The following is a 22,416-nucleotide window of genomic DNA, read 5'->3' as shown; positions in this document are numbered from 1 at the left end:
TCCCTACTCATAATCATATCCATATCACTAAAACTACCCTACCTCTAAACCTAACCCCACCCCACCACTAAAATTACTCCTATCCCTACACCTACACCTTATATAACCATAAATCCACAGCCCCACACCTCCCCCCACTCATATCCCTACCTGTAACTCTATGCCTAAAATGACCCCTAAACCTACCTTAACACTAACTTACTCCTATCCATAATCTACCCCTACACATATCCCTACCTCTACCCCTACACTTTCCTCTAACCCTACACCTACCCCAACCCTACCACTAACCCTACTCCTATCCCTACCCCAAATCTTCCCCAACCCCTACCTCTACACCTAACCCTACACCTAACCTTCCCTTAACCCTACATGGATCCCTATCCCTAAGTCTACCCCTATACCTATACCTCCATATACCCTACTTCTACCACTACCCTTACTGCTAACCCTACACCTACTACTGAATCTAGTCCTACCCAAATCCCTAACCCTAACCATATCCCTAATCATAACTACACATAACCCTAAACCTAAACCCTAACCTTAACCCTACCCCAAACTAACCCCTAACCCTAACCCTTAACTCCTAACCACTAAAACTAACCCTAACACTAAACCCTAACCCTAACCATCACCCCTAAACCTCAACCTAAACTTAACACTAACCCTATCACTAACCCAAGCCCTAGCCCAACACTAAAACTACATTTAACCCTCACCCGAACCCCACCCCTACTCCCAACCCTACCCTGACTCCTATCCCTACACATTCACCTACATCTACATGAATCAACCCTACCCTTAAAAAACCTACAACTACCCCTAACTCTAACCCTAACGCTAACCTTGACTCTAACACTTAACCCTAGCCTTAGCCCTAGCTCTAGCCTAAGCCCTAGACCTAACCTTAATCCTAACCCTAACCCTAGCCCTAGCCCTAACCCCAAACACAAACACAAACACAAGCCTGAACCCAAACCCTAACCCTTAATCCAAACCCACATCCCAAATCCTAACTCAGAACCTGAATCCCAACCCTAACCCCTAACCCTCTACCCAATCCTGAACCCAATCCCAGATCCCTAACCCCAACCCGAACCTTAGTCCCAGCCCTAACGCCAACTTCAATCCCAAACCCCAAACCCGAACCTTGAATTCCAATCCCCAACCCAAATCCAAACCCAAACTTGAACCCTAAGCCTCCCCAAACCTGAACCCAAATCATAACCCTAACTCTCCTCTTGTAGAAAATACACAAGTTAATCCAAGCTATCACACTGAAAATATAGGGACCAAAAATGTCAAAACTATCTTGAGAAAATCAAAATTGGATGCTCATACTTCCCAATTTCAAATCTTAATACCAAGCAACAGTCCATAAAACATTGTAATACTACCATAAATTTATCCATACAGATCAGTGCGATTAACTAAGAGCTCAGAAATAACCCCCTTTTTCTATGATCCACAAAATTTTGACAAGGGTTGACAACATTATTGGGGAAAGTATGGTCTTTTCAACAATGGTACCAGACAATGGCTATCCAAATGCAATGGAATGAAATTAGACCCTGATCTCACACGACGCACAATTGATAACTCAAAATAAATTAAATATAAGAGGTAAAAATTATAAGCGCTGAAAGAAATAAATGAGGATAAAGACTCATAATCTTGGATTTAGCAACGCTCTTACATCTGATATCAAAACACAAGCAAGGAGAGAAAAAAAATGGAGGAATTTAATTTCCTCAATATTAGAAACCTGTGTGCATCAAAAGATGCTGTCCTGACAGTGAAAAGACAGCCCACAGAATGGAAGAAAAATAGTTGCACCTTGTTTGTCTGATAACAGTCTGTTATCCAGAATATATAAAGAGATTTTATAACTCATCAATAAAAAACAACCTAATTTAAAAAATGGGTGAAAGATTTGGATAGACCCTTCTCCAGAGAAGACATAAAAATAATCAATAACATATGAAAAGATGTTCAACATCATTAATCATTATGAAATGCAGATTTTAAATGTACTGACAGGGGATCCCTGGGTGACTCAGTGGTTTGGCACCTGCCTTTGGCCCAGGGCATGATCCTGGAGTTCCGGGATTGAGTCCCACATCAGGCTCCCTGCATGGAGCCTGCTTCTCCTTCTGCCTTGTCTCTGCCCCACCCCATGAATAAATAAATACATTAAATAAATAAATAAAATGCACTGACATACCCTTTCACACACACTAGAATCATCACAATCAAGAAAACTGAAAATAACAAATGTTGGCAAGGATGTTGACCTTTAACCTTGCTTGTGGAAAGGTGCAATGGTGCCACAGCTTATGTGTAAAATAGTTTGCATTTCCTCAAAAAGATAAAAATAGAATTGTCATATGGTTCAACCATTCTACTCCTGGATATATACCCCCAAAGAACTGAAAACACTTGTTTAAAGAAAACCAACAGCATGGACACAAATATTCAGTGTGGCGTTTTTCACAATAACCAAAAGGTGGATGCAACCCAGGTGTTCATCAACAAATGAATGGATACACAAAATGAGGTAGATCCATAAATGGCAATATTGCTCTGCCACATAAAGGAATGAAGTAAAATGATGCATCTGTGGAAAACAATATAATGGATCTTCAAAAAATTTAACACAGAATTCTGCTTCAGTGTACGTACTCAAAGGAATTGAAAGCAGACTTGAGCAGATATTCACATACCCTTATTCAGAGCAGTGTTTTTCACAACAGCCAAAGGTGGAAGCAACCCAAGTGTCTATTGACAGATGAATGGATCAACAAAATGTGGTATATACACAATGGTGAGTAAGGAAAGAGTTAAGGTCTAGGCAGGGAGAAATAGTGGGCCCCTGGCTAGGCTCTGAAACTATTCCTGGCCGGCAAAAGCACTAAACCAGAGTGAACATGAGGTAAGCGACTGGACCAGACCACTGGGCCCCAGATGTTGGGGAGTATTTTTCTTTGGCAGCTACAGTGGGACCACAGAAAATGACCAAATCTCAAACAAGTAAGCCCTTAAGGGCTATGGATATAGTCCTTGCTCAAACCCAGATGGCACAAGAGTCTCAAGGCCACGAGTTTCCCAAGCAGTTCTCCATAAAAGACGACCATGAAGAGCCATCAGTGGCAACCCATTTGGGACTTCCCTTACTCTAGAGAGCTTCTTCTTTCCTTTCTGCCCTCACCTTCACTTAATAAGCTTTCACTTCACTTCATCTTTTTGTGTCCAGGAAATTCATTCTTTGACTCCATAAGAACCCTGTGATCCTGTAACAATGGAACAGGATTCAGCCTTAAAAACTAAGGGAGTTCTGACACACACTACAACATGGATTGAACCTGGAAGTCATGATGCTGAGTGAAATCAGACCGTCACAGAAGGACACATACTGTATGATTGATTCTACTTGCATGACATATCTAGAGGCACAAAGTAGAATGTGGCTGCAGGGGCCGAGGGAAAAGGAGAATGCTCACAGCACCTCCCTTGGGGAAACGGATGAGTCACCAGTGAATGGAACTGAGTCACGGTGAAAGAGTAATAAAGGTCTGATATATATCACAACATGGATAGACAGTGAAAACAACCCCAGTGACAAGCCATCCAGAAGATTCATCATGGATCTGTGCTCTTTACATCCATCACCGTTACACAAAGAAGGGAAAGTCTCAGGAGCAGTTCCAGAAAAAGAAAGCTGGGTCAGAATGGAAACAGACATTTCAGACAGTGGGACAGGTGGCAACACTGGAAGGGAGTCTGTGGTCTGGGTAACAACGTGGAAACCACACTGATTTCCTCACTTGGGGTATGGGGTGGTCCCGTGTGAGAGCATCCCTGTTTGGGTAAAACACACTGAAGTATTTTCTATGTGAAGTGGCAAATATGGTAAAGCGATGACAGCTGGAGAGTCTGAGGCTGGAGATAAAGACTATTTGTGCTGCTGGGACAACTTAACTGCAGGTCTGAAATCACCGCCGTGTAAGTTACTCTTCCACCCATGTCAGCACCTCACCAGAGAAGCAGAGGTGACATCAAACTCTGCGGTGGAGGCCGAGCCCTACCCAGACCCAGCTCACCCACAGCGGGAGAGCTCGCTCACCCCGCAGGAGGCCACACGGCAGCAAGAGGCTGGTGGGAGGATTATACCAGAGGCCCCTGTGTCTGGGGCACAGTGGGACTTGGAATTCCAATTTTCCCCAAAACTCCACCAAAAAATGGTTAAAGTGTGACAGTGAGTGAAGGGAATTCTCAGTAAAGTGCACTGGGGATTCTAGGAGGGGAGGCTGGAAGGGGGAGCCCAGCGCTCCGTGTCAAGTACAGACCCCAACCTCAGGACCCCCACAGGAGAGACGCCTCAGTGACAGGCCCCAACAGGCGGATGTTCAGGGGATCTCCTACAAGCCGCTGCCCCCCTCAGCCCGGCCGTGAGAAACCTCCATCACCTGAACCCCTGTTTCTCTCCCGGGGATGTTCCTTCAAAACAACCTGCCCAACTTCCTCCTTCTCCACGAAGTAATGATCAGGTGACAGGCCTGTGCCTGCAACCTGTAGACACCGAGGACAGAAATCCAGGGAGACACGCGGACACGGAAGACCTTCCCGGCTCAGCGACTGGAAGAACCGATGCTGTGAAAATACCTGCTCTCCCCGAAGTCGTCTACACAGCGCAGTCCTTCCAAATTCCCAGCGGCGTTTTCACACACACAGAACCAACAACCCCCAAGGCGCGTGGACGTGGGCGCGGGGGGACCCTGCAGGGCAGAGGCGACGGGAGCTGCCTGACTGCAGATGCCTGAGGAGCCGCAGGAACCCAATCCTCGTGGTGCATAAACACAGACGGGCGGGTCCGGCCAGGGGATCCCGAGCCTAGAAAGGGGAGAGCCCCCCGCAGCCCCGGGCACAGCCCCGAGCGGTGCCCCAGGTCACGCACACTCAGCCACGGAAGCGCCAGCGTCTCCGCAGCGCGCCCTAACCCGCGGGGTCCTGTGAGCACAGAGCCCTCCGCAGCCCCGCTCGGCCGGCGTCTCCTCAGCTGCTCCTCCCCCGGCGGGTCCTGAGGAGGCTCCTGTCGGTGTGGACGCGGCCCAAGTCCTCCACAGCGGGTCCTGAGGAGGCTGCTGTCAGTGTGGACGCGGGCCCACGTCCTCCACAGCGGGTCCTGAGGAGGCTGCTGTCAGTGTGGACGTGGAACCACGTCCTCCACAGAGGGTCCTGAGGAGACTCCTGTCGGTGTGGACACGGAACCACGTCCTCCACAGCGGGTCCTGAGGAGGCTCCTGTCGGTGTGGACGCGGGCCCACATCCTCCACAGCGGGTCCTGAGGAGGCTCCTGTCGGTGTGGACGCGGGCCCACATCCTCCACAGAGGGTTCTGAGGAGACTCCTGTCGGTGTGGACACGGAACCACGTCCTCCACAGCGGGTCCTGAGGAGACTCCTGTCGGTGTGGACCCGGCCCCACGTCCTCCACAGCGGGTCCTGAAGAGGCGGAGCGCGCACGCCCTGGCAGGTAGGGCAGCTGGGCTGGGGCGCCCCCGCGGGCGGTGGGGACCGTGCAGGACTCAGATGCACTCAGCTCAGGGGAAGCACCGACCCCTCCCAAGGCCCAGCGGAATAAATTTTAGAACTGAAATGGAGTACAATATCCCCGCCTCTCCAGAAATACTTAAGGAACAATTAACTGGAAAGCATCTAGAATGGGGGCGGCTGGGTGGCTCAGTCGGTTAAGCGTCTTCCTTCTGCTCTGACCTTTATCTCAGGATCCTGGGGTCCAGCCCCACATGGGGCACCTTGCTCAGCGGGGAGCCTGTCCCTCTGCCTGCTGCTCCCCCTGCTTGTGCTCGCTCTCCGTCAAATAAATAAATAAAATCTTTTTAAAAAAGGAAAGGATATAGAATGAAATATGAACAAAAACTTTATAACTGACACCAAAATTCACACAAGATTGTACATAAATTTAAAATATACAAGCACGGGGCACCTGGGTGGCTTAGTCGGTTAACCGTCTGCCTACCTCTGGGTCATGATCCCAAGGTCCTGGGGCCCAGCCTGTCATGGGGCTCCCCACTCAGTGGGGAGTCTGTTTCTCCCTCTGCCTCTGCCCTCTCCCCCCCCCACTCATGTTCTGTCTCTGTCTCTCTCTCTCAAATAAATAAAATATTTTTTAAAAATAAATACACAACTATCAAATTATCAAAAAAGAAATCTACGTGACCTTGGGGTTGGTGATGAGTTTTGACATAAAACACCAAAAGCCAATTCACAAAAGTAAAAAAATTGTTAATGTGAACTTTATAAAATTAACACTTCTTTGTGAAAGACCTTGCTCAGAGAACTAAAAGACAACCTACAGAGTGCAGGGAAATATTTGCAGTCTGATAGAGGATTTGCATTCAAAGCATACAAAAAACTTTCAGAACTCAACAATAAGAAAACAACCTAATTGACAGTGGGTAAATAGCTGAACACACATCTGCACAAAGAAGTTATAGGCTGCCTAAAATGACACATTCGTTGCTAATACTGTCTTTTTTTCCATTCTCTCTCTGCCTTAAAGAGCCTTTCCTTTTCTACAACTCCATGGACATGCCATCTATTTGCTAGATAGGATGCTGCCAGATTCATGAATCATTGAGTAAAGCCAGCTGGATCTGTCAAATTACTCAGGTGGATTTTGTTTCATAACAACAGTTTATCACTCTTGGAGTTACAAATAAGCAAGAGGAAAAGGTAACAACATCCATGAGATGGTGGATGCGGTTGAAGACCTCAGTATAAACTCATCCTTAGCTTAATACGGATACAGACAATCGACAGAGAAACTGTCAACCTTAAAGATAGAATTGCCAGTTATTTTACCAGCAAAATGAGTTGCTTTGGGAATAGCTGAAGAACTGTAATTCGGGACAACAAAACTACAGCAAACCACAGGCAACTCCAAAAAGACAAAGGAAAGGTCAGTTTATGTTGGGTTTAAATAGGAAATTAGGGAGTATTGTTGAGAACTGTTAAAAATATGGCACCACTTAGACCAAGTTCTTTCTGCTGGTTGTGGCCCAACGGGTGGTACATGTGTGAGAGCTCCCCCTTTGGGGTTCCTGGCTCCACTTCTAGCAAGGTTTCCTTTATTTAACTTTTACAAAATCTTTAAAATTAGGAGTGTAGACATAGGCTGGAATACAGGCGTATGTTTCCTTACGTTGTCATCTGAGCAGATTTAGTTCCCATCGTATGTAAGTTTTTTATACCATTCTCTATAAAAAGGGCTTTTGGAAGAGATGGCTGGCACTAGGCGCTGAGATAGTGAATACAGGAGCCAAAATAATTCTGAAGTATCAGAAAGTGAGTGAATACCAGTAATGAAAATCCCACCAAGTTGAAATTATGTCAAAGGAAACAGGAGACAACAGAAAGCACCACAGCAGGAATAAATTGATCAACCACTCTACTGGTGGAATGAAACCAAAGCCTAAAATAACTACTCAGGTGTTTACACCGGTAAAAATAACGTAATACATAGACTTTTTTTTTTTTTGTAATGAGTAGAAAGCAATGCACAAGAATTCCAAATGCCTGATGCGGACACTCAGCCATCCATCACAGATGTGGAGCTAAATCTACAAAACATCTGACCATTTTCTCTTCAACACTGTCAAGGTCACTGAAACAAGGAAAATCTCAGAAATTGTCAGAGCTAAGAAGAGCCTGAGGAGACGAGATGACCACATGTCATGTGGTGCCCCACATGGGACCCTGGAGCAGCAAAGGTAGAACAGAGGGAAACTGGACACAATATGAACTTCAGCTAATAATAAGATATCAATATTGGTTCATTAACTGTGACAATTCTGGGGAAAAAATAGAAACAGAGTATGAATTAAGTCAAATAAGAGAGGGGCAACTGGGTGGCTCAGCTGCTTAAGCATCTGACTCTTAATCTCAGCTCGGGTCTTAATCTGAGGGTTGTGAATTTAAGCCCTGCATTTTGCTCCACGCTGGGCATGAAGCCTACTTCAAATAAAATTTTAAAACATTTTTTAAAATCTAGTAAGAGAACACTGGGAGTATAGAAGAAATGGGCAATTTCCAAGTAAAAACGCACATTAACAAAATGGATCCTGATATGATGAAAATAGAAGCAGACCAATGAACAGGAAAAGGTCACAGTAAGGCTTAGAAATCTCCCATTGGAAAAATCCCCAGAAACAAAAGAGTTCATAGTAAACACCCAAATGTTCTGGTTGTAGTATAAAAGCTTGATATATTTATATAGTTTATCTAATGTACGAGTCCAGAGATTCCAAAGTAAACATTACTTTATGTACCACCACAAAGGTGCTGCCAATTCAACTGTGACTTTCTCAAAAAAAAAGAAAAAGAAAGTTTACTTCCATTAAAACCAGAAAAGTTAATTTTTAAGAAATTCAGGTTTGGAATAAATAATACATTTAACCTTAAATAACACTGCGGTTTGTAACACACCTACTTTTCAATGTGCATCCAACTGTCAATATCGGAACAGAGAGGGCCTCACATGGGGCCCAGGGTAGCCAGGCGGCCAGCCCCATGCACACCTACTCAGGCCCCACACATACTCGCAGCCAGATGTTCTCAGAGGTCCTCCTCTGTGAGAAGCAGAATCTGTGAAAAGTACTATGGTGTGCCATGGCTATGAAGGGCCAAAGCCCTGATGAAGGGACACTTCTGTAAGATATGTCCTGCTAAAATGCTACAGAAGAAAGTAAAAATAAACCCATGAGAAAGTCAGAAACAGGGGTTTCTGTGCTTACCTACTGATGACACATTTCTGGGGAAGCCACCCTGATGACCATCTCTCTATTTTGTCCTCCCAACCCCAAACTGTCTGGACATCCCCACCACCAGCTCACAGTTTAAATGTGGCCAGTTCACCCACTTAGGAAAAGCCCGGGGAATCTCTGAAATTTAGAGTTCTGAGTATTTAGTGTCATAATTTAGAAATTCCAACTGAAATAGAGCCCACCATTCCTGTCCCTTGATAAGAAAATGTAAAGAAGACAAAAGCAAACTAGAAGGTTGATGTACAAGTCAGTTGACATCAGGACTATGGTGTGAATGTTTGTGCTCCTCCAAATTCATGTGTTAGAATCCAAACGAAAAGTGTGATGGTGTTAGAACAGGTGATTAGTTATAAGGATGTGGTCTCCTTGTAAAAGAGACCCCAGCTCCTTTCCTCCAAGTGAAGATACAACAAGAAGTCTGCTACCAAAAAATACCCTAATCTCAGACATGCACCCTCCAGAACTGTGATAAATAAATTTCCATTGTTTGTAAGCCACTTGGTCTGTGATATTTTGGTAGCAGCCTAAATTGACTGAGGTGATCAGCAATGATGTACAGGACAAACTGGGATGTGAAATGAAAAAAAAATTACAGTACAAAAATTAAGGTTCTTAGGTATAAATCTAACAATGTACATAAAAAATATTCACAAAACATTAAAACACAGATGAGAGAAATCAAATAACATATAAATAAATGCGCTTTTTGCCTCGGTGCATCCGAGAGAGAGCAGGATGAGTCACCAGTGTCTGTACTGGAGCCATCCGAGGAATTTTGGCCACGGTTCCCTTCTTCCACCCCTGCTCAAACCCACCAAGTCTGATCCGGAAATGATGCCTCAATAGGCGCTGCCAGTGTTTCCATGGGTCCGCAAAGGATACCAGCTTCAGTAAATCGGATTAAGTGAATCTCCTTGAATGGGTCATCCCATTCAAGATCCCCATCCCATCTGCCTCAATGCAGATATTCAAGATACCCACTTAATGCCAACTAACTGTACTAAAATAAAAATAATTCAATTATGAAAAAAACACAGATAACTGCAGATATTCCTTGTTCAGGAGCAATACACTCAATATTGCTTTTTTTTTTTCTCAAAGATTGTATTTATTGGAGAGAGAGAGAGAGCATGAGAAGGGGAAGGGTCAGAGGGAGAAACAGACTCTCCACTGAACTGGGAGCCCAATGCAGAGTTTAATGCGGGGCTGGATCCTGGAACTTGATCCTGGGATACCAGGATAGTGACCTGAGCCAAAGGCAGATGCTTAACTGACTGAGCTACCCAGGTGCCCTGTACTCAATATTGTTAAGATGGCAATTCTTTTTAACTCGATCTACAGATTCAGTGGAATCCCAATCAAATTCCCATCAAAGATATTGACAAACTATTTCTAAACCAAATCTAGCTGACATAAGACTCAAGAACTCTTATATAGATCCAAAGACTTAGCATAAAGCTGCAGTAAAGAAAAGAATGTGGTCACGCTGAAGTGACAGATGAAAGGAACAGCACAGACAGCACAAAAATAGAACCATGCCAATAGAGTAACTTCATTTGTCAAAGGGACAAGGCACCTCAATAATGGAAAGAAAGTCTGTTCCACAAATGGTGATAGAACAATGAGAAAAGAGAACACAAAAGCCACAGAAAGGGAGAAAAATGTTTCGAAAACACATCTGAAAAAGGATTTCTATGCAAAATATACAAAGTTCAAAAGTGAAAAAGAGAACCAACAACCCAAATAAATATGAGTAAAGATCTGAACACACACCCCACCAAACAAGATAGACAGATGACAAACATACAGAATAATGCTCGACGTCACGTGTCATGAGGGAAAAGCAAATTAAAACAATGAGCACTGCATTTCTATAAAAGTGGCTAATGTCTTCAGAAAAACAGCCATAGCAGCAAGAACTTGCATTCATTGCCAGTGGGATGTGTAATGCTGTGGCCATTCTGGAAGACACTTTGGCAATTCCTTCTGAAACTAAACATGGTCTCACCATATAAGCCAATGATCACATTCCTGGGTATTTGGACAACTGCTCTGAAAACTTATGTCCAAGCAAAAACCAGCCTGCAGTTATGTACAGCATCTCTCTCCAAAATGGCCAAATACTTTAACAAATCAGGATATCCTTTAATAGGTAAGTGAATAACCAAGTGAGATGCATGCATGCAATGGAACGCTATTCATCAACAGAAAGGAATGATCTATCGAGCCACACCGAGACATGGATGACTCTTACATGCATGTCACTGTGTGACAGAAGACAATCTGAATAAACTACATGCTGCACAATCTCATTTGTACGACATTTGGGAAAGGAAAAATTATAGAGATGATAAACAGCAATGATTGAGGATGGTTTGTGGGGTCAGTTGACTGGAAGAGGATGCTAAAAAGAGATGCCAATGGGCCAGGAGGGGAGTGTTCACCTCTGCTGGGGGAGATCTGCTAGGTGTGTGTGCATAAGTCCAGTCTGAAGTAGCAGTGTCTACTGAGAAAAGTCCTTCTCACTCTAGGGCACAAGGGTCTTCCTCCATCATATATGTCACATGTGTCAGGACCAGTGCTTAGGAAGATTTTTTTGAGGGTGTGATAACATACATAACATAAAATTTTCCTCTCATTAACTTTTATTTTTAATTATGGTAAAATATACACAACATAAAATTTACCATTTTCAACATTTTTATTTTTTTAAGATTTTATTTATTTATTCAAAAGAGACACACAGAGAAAGGCAGAGACATAGGCAGAGGGAGAAGCTGACTTCCTGCAGAGAATGTAGGACTTGATCCCAGGACCCCGGGATCACGCCCTGAGCTGAAGGCAGATGGTCAACCACTGAACCACCCAAACGTCCCATTTTCAACAATTTTAAGTGCATATTCACATTCCTGTGTAACCACCACCACTGTTGTTTCTCATCTCCATTCACAGGGCATGAGAATTCCAATTTCTTCACATTTTTGCTAAAACTAGCTTCCATTTTTTAAATAACAGCCATTCCCTGGGTGTGAAATGGCATCTCACTGTGGTTTTCATTTTCATTTCCCTGATGTCTAAGAATGTTAAGCATCTTTTCATGTGTTTGTTGGGTTTGGATTAGGCAATGATTTATTGTATATGACACCAAGTAGCATGCAGAATTTCAGAAAATGTTTGGAAATGGAATATCTGATATGAGTTTAGTATCAGAATATATAAAGAGCTCCTACAACTCAATAACACAAGGACAAGCAACCCAATTAAAAAATAGGCAAAGGACTTGAACAGGATTTTCTCCAAAGAAGATACACAAGGAGCACATGAAAAGATGTTCAACATCACCAATTATCAGGGAAATGCAAATCAAAATCACACTGAGATTGGTGATTTAAGAGATCCCTGGCTGGTTTAGTTAGAATAGCATGTGACTCTGGGTTTGTTTGTTTTTTTAGGATTTATTTATTTATTTTAGGGAGGGATAGAATAAGCGGGAGGCACAGAGGGAGAGGGATAGAGAATCCCAAGCAGATGCCACACCAAGGTCTGACTCCTATGGGGGCTCAATTGCATGACCCCAAGATCATGACTTGAGCAGAAACCAAGAGTCAGACACTTAACTGAATGCACCACCCAGGCACCCCAAGCATGAAACTCTTGATCTCAGAGTCATGAGTTCAAGCCCCACATTAGATGTAGAGATTATTTAAATAAAGAAACTTAAATGTTTTAAGGATGCTAACAACAGTTGGTGAGGATGTGGAGAAATTGTAACCTCAGTACATCACTGATGTAAAATGCTGAAGTCACTGTGGAGAACAGTTTGTCAGTTCCTCAAAAATTCTAAAAATAGAGTTACCATATGATCTAGCAATTCCACTCCTAGGAATATACACAAAAACATAGAAAACAGGTACTGAAACAACTTTTACATGAATGTTCACAGCAGTGCTTCTCACAACAGGGAAAAATTGGGAACAGCCCAAGTGTCGAGCAGAATGGCTAGATGCGGTCCCTCCATACAATGGAATAATGTTCAGTCACAGTAAGGGTTGATGCACCAACACTGCAAAGTGGATGAACCTCGAAAACGCTACGCTGAGGAAAAAGGCTGTGGGGAAAGTCACATATCGTATGACTTCATTTCTAACAAATGCTCAGAAGAGGTGAATCCATGGAGATGGGAAGCAGGCAAGGGACTGCACAGGGCACCGGGAGGGCCCAGTGGGGAACGACTGCCTACCTGGAAGGGGATTTCCTGTGGGAGTGATGATGGTCGGATAATATTACACACATGTGCTGAATGTCACTGAATTGTATACTTTGAAAGAGTTAGGGTTAAATTATGTGGATTTCACCACATTGAAAAACAAAGAAAGAGGAGGGGCCTGGCTGGCTCAGTTGGTGGAGCACACGTCTTGATCATGGGAATGTGTGTTCAAGCCTCATGTTGGGTGTAGAGATTACTTAAAAATAAAAAATATTAAAAACAAACAAGCCAAGAGAAACCATTGCACAGCCTCCCTCACCAGGGAAACTCTCCTTCCCTCGCTGCCCTCAGTCTGGCCTTCCAGACCTTCCAAGGTCCAGCTGGCCATGGGTGGGGCCCTCAAGCTCCAGTGGTGCCATGCACCCAACTCCCTGGAAACACCAGCCACATCAGGACTGGAGTTCCCAGTCACCAGCTCTCTGACTCCTTCAGACCCGGTGCTCAGCAACTTCCTCTTCCCAAGATCTCCCAACCTTGCTCTGCTGTGAACTGGATCTCAGGGCACACAATGTCCAAGGGTTGTCTCATCTCCAAAGGGAGAAGCCAGCATTTTCTAGGCATGGAGGTGTGCAGGCAACTTGCTCAGGGGAACTCAGAGTAATGTGGCTGAAGGGGCAGGCATGGCTTACCAACCTTCACACGGCCTCCAAGGGGATGCACTCTCAAGCTCCAGCCCAAAGCCAGGTCTCTGGGTGCCGTTGAGAGAAAATGTGACACAGATGCTGCTATAACACCCCAGCCCAGGGCTCCCCAGGGGTTGGCTCCAAGAAGTAGATTCAAGCTGGTTTTTTTTAAACCTTGGTTAGAACTAAAGATGCCTGCATCTCACTTCCATCCACACCCTTCCCACTCTCTACATGCTAAAAATACATTCTGGGTCCTGCCTCACCCCTGCTGACCATAATCTGGCTCCTCTGAGGCTCCCCACAAAACCTAAGGGGTGCCACTGGCATGCAGAGGGGAGGGGGATGCCTGTCTGAAGCAGAGGGGGCCTTTGCTTTTGGGAGCCTGGGGCTACAAGTGCTTTCTTCTCTGCAGACCACAGGGATCACCAGAGCCCCAGGGACAGGCACCTCAGCCTGCATTCGATCCTATCTGTTAAACATCAGCACCTCCAACCCCAGAAAGCCCGAGAATAGACAGACTCCTTGTACTCCTCTGGCCCCTCTCCCAGCCAGCAGCAGTTTGAAGGAACCACTGAATCCTTTCTAATCTCTGGAGAAGAGGGACTTCAGGAAGGCACAGAAAGAGGTCATAACACCACCTTTGGGTCTGCTGGGAGCAGGTGGGCCCTTTAAGAGGGTGAGGGCAGAACAGGCTATGGAGCCAGCACCCCTCTTTTCTGAGGGGCTTGAGTGGAGCCAGAAAGCAGGGAGGGGAGTGGGGGCTGGGTGGCAGGATGCTGAGGGGAAGGGAGGGAGGAGGAGTCGCCCACTGGCCTCCATCCGGACAGGATCTCTGTGCAGGGGCTCCATTCTCAGAGAGACTTTGGTCCATTTTCCACAAAATGGACATTATGCAGCTGGCTGAGTCAGGGGTCTAGATCAAACCCAGTGACTGCAAAGGGTAGGAGCAAAGACAATGCCCTGAGGTCCTCATGTGACCCTTTCACCAAGCTCTTGCCTCTCACTGTGACCAACTTCCACACAGGTTCTTCCTCACCAGGCATCCAGGCTCTGCTGGTCACTGGAAAGGCCACGGGCCAAAGCCAGGCTGGGACCAAAGCTCTGCATGTTTCCTGGGAAGGTAGTGGGGTGGCACCCCCGGAGCAGCCCAGGGCACAGTATCACCACTGCTGCCCTCTGACTGTGGGGGGGGGGGGGGCGTTGGCCTGGGGGGCTCATCGGGTGAGTCCCCCTGTGGCAGGTAGGCAGGTGGCTGCCCTTCCTGTACCACATGCCCTGCTAGCAGCCCAGCCTCTGGGAGGCCAGCGCCAGGGCCTTCCCCCTCGTCCTCTGGGACCACTGACTGCCAGGGATCCACTGGGTCATAGGTCAGCCACACAATGGACTCCTGGACACTAGACTCCAAGGCTCCTTGTGGGGAACCGACAGGGTCCTGGTTCAGCAGCAGACCAATTCCGTGGGCCCCAATCCAGGTCTAGAAAAGAGAGAATGGCGTAGGGGTGGTGGGAAGGGCTCACACCGCATGTTCAGGACTCTCCCTGGAAGCAGCTTCCCCTCCTCCAAGAAACTCTCCTGAAATCCTCGCCCAGAGTCCAAGCAACGACTGTGCTCGGAACAGTCTATCTTACTCCCATGTGCCAGCCTATCCATAGCCCAGGACCCTCAGGAATCCCCCACCTCACTGCGCGGTGCTCACAACAACCCGAAATAGGATACAGGTAGTGACAGGTGCCAACGACAGAGAAAATCCCTGGCTGCTGCTCCAGGTGCTTCCATCAGCTACAGAGACTGGGCCCCTTCCCCTGGACCCCCCCCCCACTCACACACACACACACACACACACACACACACACACACACCGAGATACTGTTGGGAACCGCACCTTTGGGCTGAGGGCAGCAGACCTGGACCCTTCCGTGGAGCCACAAGAGGCTCCCACCTCCCAAAAGAAAGTATTTCCTAGGTGGGACCAGGAACCACAACCAAATGGACCACACATACCTCACCCTCTGGTACTGCCCTGCTCCCTAGAGAGCCAACCCATGGCTCCAGACCACCCCCACCCCCACCCCTGAGAAATCTAAAGAACTTGGTGGGTGACATGGGTCTCCAGAGGAGGGCTGGATATGTACAGCCCAGATGACCCATTCTAGAACCATCACTTCAGAAGTCTGGACAGTGACGGCCACTGCCTGAGAGAAGGAGGTGGCCTCCACCAAAGACAAAATGCTCCACTTTAAGCTTCAAGTTATACTTTTGGACAACAATCTTGAAAACTGGACTCCCTTTCTAAATTTTTTTTTCTAGGCTCCCTTTTGAGACACAATGACGAGGCAGAGAGAAGCCCAGCAATGGCAGGGGGATCAGGGAAGAACAGGTCCAAGCACTCCAGGAAGCATCACATCCCATCCTCTGCCCGTAGTGGGGAACTTGAAACCACCTGCTGGAGCCCAGATGGCAAGAACCCCCAGGCCAGAGGGAACTGGAGGGGTCTGATGTGAAGACCCCCTGGTGGTCTTCCTCACCGGGGCACCACAAAGGGGGAAATGTGGAGTGTAAGTGTCCAGCATACTACCCAGGGGAACAAGGAAGGACCAGGCGCTCCACAGCGGCCACCGGAGCAGTAGCCCACAGACCCCCAAGGGCCAGAAGGACAGCACCAGCACCAGACCCTCCCCACAGACACCTTCAGAAAAGATGCAGGACAAGACACATGGCAGCTGCAGACACTACCATAGTTTGCACCATAAAATGACCATATACCTCACGGGGGCTGCTCCCCCAAAACAAAAAGAAACCCACAATAGAAAATACAGCTAATTGTTTTGATGCATTTGAGACACAGTGTGTAAATTTAAACCCATTACGTATGCAACAAAGCTCAAAGCACTGACAAAGGCCCCCACACTAGCCCCCAACTCTCACCGAAGCCCACATCCTGGGCAGGCCAGACCTGTGGGTGGCCCCAGCCCCGCCCCCACCCCTGCCATGGGCTGTGCACGCACCTGGAAGTCCCCACTGTGCACACTGTAGAGGGATTGGAAGAATGCCGCTGGAGAGGGTATGTTCTGGTAGAAGCTTCTCTATACCCTGAGGCCAGCTGGAGGCCTACGCACACCCAAGGGGTTGGGGGATGGTTCTCCGAGGCCCCAGCTCCAGGAGGCATGAGGTCCCTGTGGGAGCTTCACTCCCTTCCAGCCAGAGGCAACCCTGCCTTGGCTGCTGCTCTCTTGCCTCTTGTTGGGAGCAAACCTGACACTTGCCCGTGTGGCCTCCCGAGCTAATGACCCCGTAGGACTCACTTATACCAAGACACATGTCCTTTACAGGGTGAGTTGCGATGGTGGGTTTAAGGCCACAGGGAGACCACTTGTGTCCTCATCCCACAGCGGGAGTGGCGCCTCCAGGAACCACACGTGTGCCACCAGCAGGTAGGAGGCAGCTCCCTGCCCCACCTGACTCCTCCCTGAGCAACAGACCCACTGGCCCTCCCACAAAGATGTGGCACAGGACTCCAACACAACAAGTCCAAATCAGCCTCCCCAGCCTCAGTTCCCCACCTCAGGGATCCACGGTTCACAGCTCATCTGCCCCCTTGGCTTCTCTTCCTAAGGCCTGCCAATTCCCTCCACGTTGTTCCCTCTCTGCTTCTCCCACTGGCTCCAGTCAAATCGCCACCCTCTGGACACCACCAATGGCCTCCCGGTTGATCCTCCCTCTCCCCTCATACCCCCAAAATCTATTTGCAAAATACAAACCAGGTCTTGTCGCACACTGTTTCACATGCTTCAAGAGCTTTCTTGTGCCCCAAGGTCAAGTCTGGCATTCACGGCCCTGTCCAGCATCTCCTCCCTCACCCCCCAACCCCAACTCCCTCCCCAATACCCCCCAACACCCCACTCTCTTGTTCTGACTTCCTCACATCCTTTCTGCTGCCAGTCTGCACCTGGTCTATCTCCTCCTATAACCTGAAAGGGGTGATGATTGTCCATGGGGTTGTGTCTGTTTTGTTCTCTGTGGCATTCAACAGGGCTCTGAGCACAGCAGATTCCCAAGATTCTATTTTCATGGAATGCATTTAAAAATTAGCAAACCACAGAGCACCTCCAGAGGCAGGAGATGAGGATCCTGAGTGGCTTGGGTCCAATGAATTTGGATCCCTCTGAGCCTCTTTGAAGCCAGACGGCCCCCAACACACCTGGTAACTGGGGAACTCTCCACGGGTCCAGGGCAGAGGCTTCAAAACCCCCGCCCCATCGAGGACCAGATGGTGAGGAGGGATGACCAGTGTGGCCCAAGATACCCCACCTACCGCACACCTACACATGCACACACTGACTCGCATACATACACATTGACACTCATACAGAATCTCATGCAGAGACACACTAACACAATCACACATGTGTACACAGACACACGCACCTTGGCTACCGAACTGGGTGAAAGCTTGAACACAAGGTAGGTCAGGCTGGTCAGCAGCAGAAAAGACGGGCACAGCTACAAGGGTACTGCTGTCAGCTGTCCCTGAGGTGAGAACAGGTGAGAACCTATGGAAAAGAAGGACCCAGGGCTGTGAGCCTCTCTGGCACCAGGATGCTCCTCCAAATCCACATTGCAAAGTAGCCCTAGGAGTGCCATGGGCCACAGTGGAAATTTTCTCATAGGCCACAGGGGTTGTGTCATGCCTGCTAACGAACCGCCCGCCGCAGACCCTCACCTCCACCGTCTGCAAGGTCATCAGTGATGGCTCACCCCTTCCCACCAGTTCACAAGGGTCAGCCCTGCCCTCCCTTGGGAGATGAGACAATGTCCAGGCTCCAGAGACAGAAGCACAGGCCCACCATGCCACCTGGGGCCACACTCACACCCAGTGACAGACAACAACTACAGGTTTCTAAGAGGCCCAATGCTTGGCAAGTGGTTGTTTCCTCCCTAAAACTCTCCTAGCTCCAGGGGAGGGTGTTCAGCTGGGGTATGACTGCCTTCCAAGAGGATGAAAGAGTGGGATGGTATGATGCACAAGGAGGGGAAGCCCTCTGGGAGGGAGACCCCTTCCTCAGACAGGGCTCTAGGGAGACGGGAAGCACACAGACTGGCTCCATTCGTGCTTCACTGGCCCTCATGGTGCTGCTCCTGCACTATTTCATCCTCCAGTGTAGCCATCTGGACACACAGCCTGGCCTCATAGCTGGAACCAGGGTCCAATTCAATAGCTTTAAGGGTGAGCTGGGTCACCCCGACGATGTGATCCCTGTGCTGGGCCTGCTGTGAGGCAGAGGACACCTGCTGTGAGGCAGGTGCTGCGGGTGAGACAGGGTCCACTGAGCCTCAAGAACCTGCATGCACACATATACATGACCACTCGCACGCACATGGGCACAGGTATACATGCACACCACACGGGCCCATAAGCATGCACTTAACGCAGGTGTACACACCGACATGCTCACAACACTCACACACACGTAGACATACCCTGTGCACACTCACATAGGTAAACACACATATTTATGCACACATCAGTACACTCACATACAAATACACATGTGCACAATCACACTCCTGGCTCTGGTCACCTCCCCTCCTCATTATTCCAATATCTCCCTACGTGGGATGAGATGTGGCCCTGAGCTGCTGCTCCCAGGAGAGAGAGGCCCCTGGAGTAGTCAGCCCAGAATTACCTCCCAGGCCTCCTCCTGTTTCTTGAAGGCCAGCTTGTAGCTGAGGATGGCGGTCAGAGGCTCCAAGGCAGGACTGACACCCCAAGTCAGGACACAGTAGCCAGAGCTGACATTGCTCTGTAAGTCCGAGGGAGGGTCCAACTTCACTGAAACAGAGTGGCTACATGAGGGCATGTCTGTTGGGATGCCCAGGACTGGGGTCTGAAAGATGCGGGGGGATGGGGAGGGCATGGTCAAAGCCCTCCCCTCCCAGACCAAGGGCCTCACTGGGAGGCAGGTCTCCTAGGGAGGGCCCAGGTGCAACAAGAGGACAGTGAGTTCCTCCAGCCCCTGCAGCCAGACAAGGTAATTTTCAAATCTTGCTTGCATCTTCCTTCACAAGCTGCTGCTGGAAGTGCCTGCCGGTGTCTTACTGGAATCCTTCCTGCTATGACTGAAGTGCATTTCAAGTAACTCAAGTTGTACCCTTGCCCCAACCTGAAGCACTAAATCTTCATCTTCTCCAAAGCCCTGCCTCTCCAGTAAGCAGTGGGCTCTACCTTCCCAGGGGCCCAACCTGCTCCTAGTCCTGGGTCTCTCTTAGCAGGGATGGAGAACATTCACTGGGCCAGGGAGGTTAAGGGCAATGGAATCCTGCCTCCCGATTCCCACAAAGCCAGGTTGTTCCCTGTCAAGGCACCCCAACCCAGGCCTCACCATGTCTCCAGGGCAGGTACTGTGGGTCCACCAGGCTGACCTGCTCCTTCCCACACACATAATGGTGGAGAGTGAGGGTGAGGTTGTCAGAAGGCACCAGCACCTCCTTGGGCGGCAGCACCACGGTGCACTCACTGGCCCGGAAGACACATCTATGCTTGCTGCCCAGCGCGTGGTTGCTGGAAAGGGAGTATGCTGACACCAAGGGCCCACTGCACCAGCTCAGCCCTTGCTGCTGCCATCATGGGGATCCCACCTTCATGGCCCTCACGGAACTTGGCCCTCCAGACTCACCTGGTAAAGAGGAGCCAGGGACTGGGGCCCTGACCCAGCTCTGGGGCAGACCAATGGCAGTTTATCCTTAAGATGTCTTTGAGGCAGGTGAAAAATCCAGCCCCAAGTGATGGCTTGGAGCCCACAGTGGCTGTCTCGGGGCAAGATTAGGATCTAGCAGCTGACACTCTGACAGGGAAGTTCCCTGAGAATGATTCCAGGAGAAGGGATCACAGGCAGGGCTAGGAGGTGATGGGCTCTGACCCATGGTACATGGATGGGAATAAAGTCAGGTGGGTCCCTGGAGGACAGGCCCCAGCACTGCCAGCCAAACCCTTCCCTGTGGAGTGAGACAGATGGCAGCCCTGTCCTGCAAGCTCTCCACCAACCCACCTCAAACAGACACTAGTGCCCAGACATCACCTCCTCCTTCCCCTTGGACAGAAACTCCAAGACCGACCCAAGTGCCAGCAGATGGGACCTCCAAGCTCCTGCCCTAACCCTAACCCTAGATAGGGTTCTGACCCAACCCTGCCCCAGAGCCTGGCTCCCAACTATGATTGATGGGGGACTAGTGAGTGACACCAAAGAGCTTGGCCAATGCCCCAGAAGGAAAAAGTGCCATTCATAGGAGGGGTAGATAAGAGGAGCCTGAGATATCCAAAGGACACCTTGAGCTCAGGCAAATGTTCAACGACCCCTGCATGGCAGGCGAGCACCTGAGCCTCACACCTTGCCTCGCCCTCACCTCAGGCCTCTGGGGAGGTCTCCACCATGTGGGCAGATGGACTGTCCAAGCTCCTGATCCTTAGCCCTAACCCTAGATTGAGTTCTGACCCAACCCATGCCCAGAGCATGTCTCCAAGGGTTGAGGGTTGAGGACATGTGAGAGACACCAGAAAGTTCGGCCATGCACCCAGGATGAAATGCTGCCATTTGGAATTCCAGCAGATGCTTACAGCCCAAAAAACCAAAGGGCCACCAGAGCCCAACCACACGTTCAATGTCCCCCTGCATAACATCCCCGAGGCTGAGCCTCTCCCTGGGCATCGCTCTCAGGCCTCCCAGAGGTCTCCACCATATGGGCAGATAGAACCCTCCAAACTCCTGGGTCCTAACCCTAACCCTAGATTTGTTGTCCCAGAGCCAGGATCCTGTCTTCTAAGGAGGGGGACTAGTGAGTGACGCCAGAGAGCTAGGACAACGCCCCCAGGAGGAAAAAGTGCCATTTGTATGAGGGGCAGATAGCAGGAGCCCAAGATAGACAAAGGGCCCCCTGAACCCAGGCAAATGTTCAGTGCCCCCCTGCACACCAGCCGAGCACCTGAGCCTCACACTGTGCCTCACCTTAAACTCAGCCATGTAGGCAGATAGGACTGTCCAAGCTCCTGGGTCTTAACCTTAACTTTAGTTTGGGTTCTGACCCAAACCCAGCCCTGGAGCCTGGCTCTGAACCGCAAGGGATTGAGGACAAATGAGTGACACTAGAAAGCTCAGCCACCCACCCAGACTGACACGGTGCCATTTGGGAGAACAGCACATAGCTAGAGCCTGAAATCTGAAGGGCTCACTAAGCCCAGTGCCATGTTCAGTGCCCTGCTGCACACTAGTTGTGCACCTGAGCCTCACGCTGAGCCTTGCCCTCAACTCAGCCCTCCAGGCAGGTCTCCCCCCATGATGGCAGATAGGGATGTTCTGGTTCCTGAGCCCTAACCCTAACCTTAATTTGGGTTCTAATAATCCCCGCCCCAGAGCCTGGCTCTGAACTTCGAAGGATGGGGGACTAGTGAGTGACACCGGAAAGCTCAGCCAACCCCCCACCAGGAGGATAAAGTACCATTTATGAGGGGCAGATAGCAGGAGTCTGAGATAGACAAAGGGCCCTCTGAGCCCAGGCAAATGTTCAGCACCCCCCTGCACACCAGCCAAGCACCTGAGCCTCACGCTTACCATGTCCTCAACTCATCCGTCTGGACAAGTCTTCACACTGCCATTGAATAGAACCCCCCAAGCTCCTGTGCCCTCA

The 22,416-nt window shown here is 48.8% G+C and overlaps 1 pseudogene; it reads right to left on the bottom strand.

Moving 5' to 3' along the window:
• Window positions 1–14,769: 14,769 nt before the first annotated feature.
• LOC119876420 lies at window positions 14,770–21,752 on the bottom strand (annotated as a pseudogene).
• Between the last annotated feature and the right edge of the window lie 664 nt (window positions 21,753–22,416).

The sequence above is a fragment of the Canis lupus genome, chromosome 7 (assembly GCF_011100685.1).
Source record: "Canis lupus familiaris isolate Mischka breed German Shepherd chromosome 7, alternate assembly UU_Cfam_GSD_1.0, whole genome shotgun sequence".
Classification (NCBI taxonomy): Eukaryota; Metazoa; Chordata; class Mammalia; order Carnivora; family Canidae; genus Canis; species Canis lupus.
This window is presented reverse-complemented; position numbering and strand designations above follow the sequence as displayed.